The following is a 7525-nucleotide window of genomic DNA, read 5'->3' on the forward strand; positions in this document are numbered from 1 at the left end:
ATCTCCATTATTTTACTCTCTCTTATTTTAAGTTTATTAGTAGCCTATATTCAAGAACAAACCTGCTAAAGGTAGTTATAAGCCTACTGAATTATAACACAAACCAAACCACTAAAGGTAGTTATAAGCCTACTGAATTATAACACGTTATCAGCACGAAGTGCTCCGTATAATCAAGGTTTATCTAAGCAAGCACACGTCACTAATCAAGGTAAGAAATTATCTAACTTTTATTAACTTCACTAACATTTATATTTATGTTATTTAAGTTATATATGGTCGGTTATACCGCCTGAATTATATTTTCTGTAATCTAACTCTTATTAACTTCACTAACATTTATATTTATGTTATTTAAGTTATATATGGTCGGTTATACCGCCTGAATTATATTTTCTGTAATCTAACTCTTATTAACTTCACTAACATTTATATTTATGTTAATAAGACCTCATGATTGTACGCAACACGTCATTTGACAACACGGTACTTTATGTACGCAACACGTCATTTGACAACACGGTACCATGGGTCGAGATTAATTCCGATCAATACGAATACGATGGGGTCTTTATATGTTATCTAACATTTATGATTACTTATGCAATTAATCATTATTTATTTCATGCATGCTAATTTTTATTCTTAAATTTATTATTTATGCATAATATGTTTATTCTCTTAATCTTCGTATTTATAATATAAATGTAAAAAAGGTCAATGATAATCAAGACTTTACAACAATCATAAAATGAACCTGTTTTGAGAATAAAGATTTTTGATTGGAGTGATGAACATAGTATAAACTTAACTAGGAGACATATTAATAGTAAAATAAAAACAACTTACAAACATCACCGAAACATCTCCCTTATCAACATACGATTTATCATGTTATTATTAACATCTTGTTACCACTAGCTTCATCGAATTTTGTATCTCGGTCTAAAAATTATCTAAGACTAGTCACAGCCCATTAAAAAAAAACTCGATTAGTTTATTGAGTCTACTTAATAAAATAATCCCATGGCTTTAAAGAGAACATGGTGGCCTAGTATATATTTCTGTAATAATTCAATTCCCTTCTATTAATAATCAAGTGGGCTACTTGAGTAAAAAGGGTGTCGGCCACAAATGGTAAAGCAAAGAAAAATATTACACCATTTTTCTTAAAAGTTCAATTTGTACGTGGAAATGGGTAGTCCATCACTTTCATTATGTTGTCACCATAATCAACTTTTAACATTTTTTTAATATAACTGGTAGGCATCATCACAAACATCATTGTCTTCGAACAGAAGAAATAAAATTTAGTGAAACATAGAAAATAAAAAGAATTTGAAGGTGGTCAGGGTGATTAACGGTTAATCATATGAGGAGGTGGTTGTATTATTTTATTTGTAAACTAAGTGGTGAAATTCAAATAATTAAGAGTGTATATTGAGATAAAGATAATAAATATTGTATATTATCTATTTACATTAATAATTTGGCTAAGTTTGTCATAAATCAAAAGTGGGTGTTATGTAAATACGTGTCTCACCAATAATCTCTCAATAATAATCTTGTCAACCTAACACGTGAAAGTGAGTTGGAAGATCATGGAAAATGAAGTTACCTTTGCATCTTCCACTTGTACCAATGTCCCCAATTATATCTACACTGTATCTAATTTAATCAATTAAAAAATATTAATTTATAAGTGTATGTATGTAATACGAATGAAGAAAAAGGGAATGGTAAAATGGAGTAGCTTTTTGTCAAAAATGGAGTATTGAAAATGAAGTGGTCTCCTATAATTAAAAAAAAATATCCGAGGGTACGGGTGATGGATCCAATGGATCCGCATCCGCGACCCGCGGGTGCCATCCCTAATTGTGACGAGTACAAATCAACTAAAAGTCTAAAAGATAAATGCTCTTATAGGGACCAAATGTTCACAATAATTACCTAAGCTAGATATGAAACAAATAGTTCATCAAGAAAAAAAAAATATGCATCTAAAGCTTCTACTGAAAATTAATGTGCAAGGTACAACATATAACTATATGGTCAAATTTATTTGAGCCTTCGGATTCACACACATATACACCGAGACTTCAAATAAAATATATATATGATGTATATATATTACTCAATTAACAAAATAGTAAATCGAAATTAATTCATATGAATAGTAAAACGAAATTAATTAATTTACTATTCACATAAAAAGCGCATATGATAAAAAGCGCATATTATAAAAGCGCATATGATGAAAAGCGCATATGATGAAAAGCGCATATGATAAAAAGCGCAACGCATATGATAAGCGCATATGATAAAAAGGCGAAAATGATGAAAAGCGTAGCGCATATGGTGAAAAACACTGCGCATATGATTAAAAGCGCATATGGTGAAAAGGATATATGATGAAAAAGTACATATGGTAATTAATGAAAAGCACATATGGTGATTAATGAAAAATCACATATATATAGACCAATTCATCCATCATGTGGACCATTTTGATATTTCATGGTTCTAATAGAAGCATCTAGCGGATGGTCTCATATTTGTGTGTTATCATGCCGTAATATGGCATTTGCAAAGTTTCTTGCACAAATTATTAAATTGAGAACACATTATTCTAATTACACCATTAAAAGGATGAGACTTGATAATGCCAGTGAGTTAACATCTCAAGCATTTAATGATCATCATATATCTACAGGGATTGTTGTTGAACATCCAGTTGCTCATGTGCATACACAAAATTGGTTTAGCTGAATCAATAGATAAACGCTTGCAGCTAATAACTAGACAATTGATAATGAGTACAAAACTCTCAATATTTATATGGGGACATGTAAATTTACATGCTGCGACATTAATTCGCATTAGACCATGTGAAAGTCATAAATATTTTCACTTACTACTTGATTTTGGCCAAGAGCCAAATATTTTCCACCTTAGAACATTGGTTGTGCAGTGTATGTTCCAATTGTATCACCACAACGCAATAAAATGGTTCTTCAAAGAAAGATGGTAATATATTTTGGATATAAAACATCTTCAATCATAAGATATATTGAACCCCATGATGGGTGATGTTTTTACAGCATGTTTTGCTGATTGTCATTTTTAATGAAACATTGTTCCCTATATTAGGAGGAGAAATAAAAAAAAGAAAAAAAAAGAAAAAGATGTTTCATGATGTGAACATAAATTAATGTATCTTGATCATCGCACAAAAGAATGTGAAAAGAAAGTTCAAAAATAATACATATGCAAGAACTTGCAAATAAATTATCTGATGTATTTACAGATACAAAAAGGAGTGACTAAATCATATATACTATCAGTAAATGCTTCAGCTAGAATTGAAATTCTAAAAGCTGGCAATAATGTCACTCATGAGTCTTTGCCACGCTAGAAACGTGGGAGACCAATTGGTTCCAAAGATAAAAATCCTCGAAAAAGAAAATCAGCTGATAATGAGGTAAAAGAAAGTGTTCAAGAAGAACCACAAATCAATACTCCTTCTGCAGAGGATATTGATGATGAAAATACAGAAATTGCAATAAAATATGCAATATTATAGAACCGAAACGAAATGACAAATATTGATGAGAATTTTTCAAATAATGTTAAAATGACATCATGAATAAAGTTGATGATCTGGAACCAAAATCTTTCATTGAATGTCAATATAAGACATGACTAAGCTCAATGAAAATGAGCAATATGAACTGAATTAGAATCGCTCAATAAAGGAAAAGTTTTATTCACTTTTAAAGATGTGAAACGTATGAGATAAAAAATGAATTTTTATCCGAAAAAGAAATGTGAAGATAAAGATACAAGGTAAAACTAGACTTGTAACTTAAGGTTTCCCACAAAGGCCAGAAATGAATTATGAGGAAAACTTATCCTTATGTAATGAATACAATTACTTATTAGATACTTAATCAACATGGTAGTTACTTAAATGTATCTCATGGATGTTGTTACTACTTATCTATATGAATTACTTGATAGTGATATATACATGAATAAACATGAAGGGTTTAAGGTATCCGAAGCATCTAATGCAAAACACAAGAAAATGTATTCCATTAAATCACAAAGATTTTTATATGGGTTGAAACAATCGGGTCGCATGTGGTATACCCGACTAAGTGATTACTTGATAAGAAAAAGGATATACAAATAATCTTATTTGCCCATGTATTTTCATTAAGAAAACAACATCCGTATATGTGATCATAGCTGTTTATGTTGATGATCTTAATATCATAGGTACAAATAAAGAGATCCATGAAGCCATTCAACTTCTAAAGAAAGAATTTGAAATGAAAGATCTCGAAAAAACCAAGTATTGCCTTGGTTTACAAATTGAACATATGCCTAATGGTTTACTTGTACATCAAACAACATATACTGAAAAGATTTTAAAACGTTTTAATATGGACAAGGCAAAACCATTAAGTACTCCTATGGTTGTTAGATCACTTAATGTTGACACTAATCTATTTCGTCCCTGTGAAGATCGTGAAGATATCCTGGGACCAGAAGTACCATATCTTAGTGCAATTGGAGCTCTTATGTATCTTACAAATTGTACAAGACTTGACATTTCTTTTGCAGTTAATTTGTTGGCAAGCTTCAGCTCAGCTCCTACCAAAAGACACTGGAATGGGATCAAACACATATTTCGATACCTTCGAGGAACTACTGATTTAGGATTATTTTATTCTAACAATTCAAAACAAAATTTAGTTGGTTATGCAGATGCAGGTTATTTATCTGATCCACATAAAGCCAAATCTCAAACTGGATATGTATTCCTAAATGGCGGTACCGCAATATAATGGCGTTCTCAAAAACAAACACTTGTTGCAACATCATCAAATCATGATGAAATGATTGCATTACATGAAGCTACTCGGGAATGTTTTTGGTTGAGATCAATGACACAACTCATTACTGATTCTTGTGGACTAGAATGCGATAAAAGCCCAACAACTATCTATGAAGATAATGCAGCTTGCATAGCACAGATGAAAGAAGGGTATATCAAAAGTGACCGAACGAAACACATACCTCCTAGATTCTTCTCTTACACTCAAGATCTCATTAAGAATAACCAGATTGAAATGAGATATGTTCAATCCAGCAAAAACTCTGCTGATCTTTTCACCAAAGCACTCCCAACTGCTATTTTCAGAACACACGTTCACAATATTGGCATGAAGCAAGTTCAAAATGTGTGACGACTCAGCGATGTCTACTTGAGGGGGAGTCAACTCTATACTGCACTCTTTTTCCCTTGACTAAAGTTTTATCCCACTGGGTTTTTCTTTAGCAAGGTTTTTAACGAGGCAGTACTAAGTTGCTTTTTAATAATTTGTCATCCAATGGGGAGTGTTGTGATAAAGACATTGGCTGACAAATTTGAATCACGGGTGTATACCTAACTGCACAGTAGATAATTTTGTATTATAAATATCAACGAATGTGATTTGCATATGATGCACATAGAGAATATATTTCATATATCTCCATTATTTTACTCTCTCTTATTTTAAGTTTATTAGTAGCCTATATTCAAGAACAAACCTGCTAAAGGTAGTTATAAGCCTACTGAATTATAACACAAACCAAATCACTAAAGATAGTTATAAGCCTACTGAATTATAACATAGATGAAATATATAAATATAAAATCTCAATAATTAAAACATCTTAATAAAATAACATCTCTATTATCTATTATCTATTATCTATTATCTATTATCTATCTATTATCTATTATCTATCTATCTATTATCTATTATCTATTATCTATCTATTATCTATTATCTATCTATCTATTATCTATTATCTATTATCTATTATCTATTATCTATATTAAAAGAAAAACAAAAATAAGTCATATCTCTATAATTACATTGATCTGAGCCATCTATAAAAAAAATTGACTAGATCATGACCATTAAAATAGCCACCTCATCTTTATGAGGTCATAATGTTATAATTTAAAGTAATCAGACTAAAATACCCTAACACAATAAAAAACACGGGAGAGCTTAACCAAAATAGGAGTTTCACGTAATCACTTTCAGTTTACACATTCAAATGTTAGAGAAACCCTAACTTTGCCCCAAATCGCATAATTAAGAATCAATTTTCTAATTACTTATTTAACCAGCTGATTTATCTGAGCCTGATTCGGGAGTTGTTCGTACTACAGGTAATCCACAATTTTAATCGACATCAAATTAGAGTATTTGTTCTTTTTCCCCTAAATTAATATCGATCATATCGATCGATCAATTTTGTATTTGTATGTATCTAACACCATTCATATATCTGTTAATTTTCCAGATTAACTGATTAAAGTTTATGTATATAATTTAATTATAACCAATTATAAATTATCATGAATTCGTCGTTCTTTACAGATGAAATAATGCAAATTAGGGTGATGCATATGCTGCCACTGTAACTGAAAACATCAGTCGACTGTGAAAAAATTATATGAACTTTATAATGGTCACAATTCTACAATGCTAAAGTATTAAGGTAAGTCTTTATAAGTTACCTTTTTCGGTTATGTTATCTTTTTGTACTTCTTAATGGATACTCTTTGATTGTGTAAATTATTAAATTTTATACTCCATTGTGTATTTACTAAGTTAGGTTTCGTATATCATTTTTTTCTTCCTTGATTGTTATATGCTCAGTCTTGGTTTGTGAACTTTGTTGCATAGTACTTTACTACTTGTGTTACAGAAAGGCTGATAAAATAGACAGTTGGGTGGCTTGCAAACGTATCATCTGATGTTTCAACTGAAAGGGGTGAGTTGGGTGGGTTGGGTTGATGTTACATAAAGATAAAAGATCTATATCCTTTGACAATCCACTAAGTAAGATCAGTGGTCAATGAGGTTATTAGAAGCACAATTTATTTTATATGATTATTCTTGGTGTGGATATACAACTTGGGCTCGCAAATGATAGTACCAAAGTCACATTGGCAGTGAAAAGAATGCTTGCCTATGAGATGTTGAGGTGTTGGTTGCAGGCAATTATTCACTATATCTTTATAAGTACTCTCTCTAAGAAACTAAGGGTATATTTGATGTTACAAGTACTTATATCAATAGATAATATATTGAAGCAAGGTATCATACTACTTCAAGTGAACTTTCAATGAACAAAGCCATAGCACGAGTAGGGAAAATCGAAACAAAGCCCGTTGAACCAGGAGTTTTCATCACTTTTAGTCAGAGTTTCAATCACCAATTAGTTTTCTCCGTTCTGGCATGCTTCCATCCATATATTTGGTAAACTTACTTTTCTTAATTCCCTCTTTATCATGAACATTAACTAAAGGTGGCAAGATGGGCCATTTGGTCGGGTTGAATAGTGGGCCATAACAACGTCGGGTTAAAGCACAACAAACTTATATTCGTGTTCCAACCTTTTATCTAATTATTAATACATTATCTATAGTTATCAAAACATTTGTCGCTTTCTT

This window comes from Rutidosis leptorrhynchoides, chromosome 6, assembly GCF_046630445.1.
Source record: "Rutidosis leptorrhynchoides isolate AG116_Rl617_1_P2 chromosome 6, CSIRO_AGI_Rlap_v1, whole genome shotgun sequence".
Classification (NCBI taxonomy): Eukaryota; Viridiplantae; Streptophyta; class Magnoliopsida; order Asterales; family Asteraceae; genus Rutidosis; species Rutidosis leptorrhynchoides.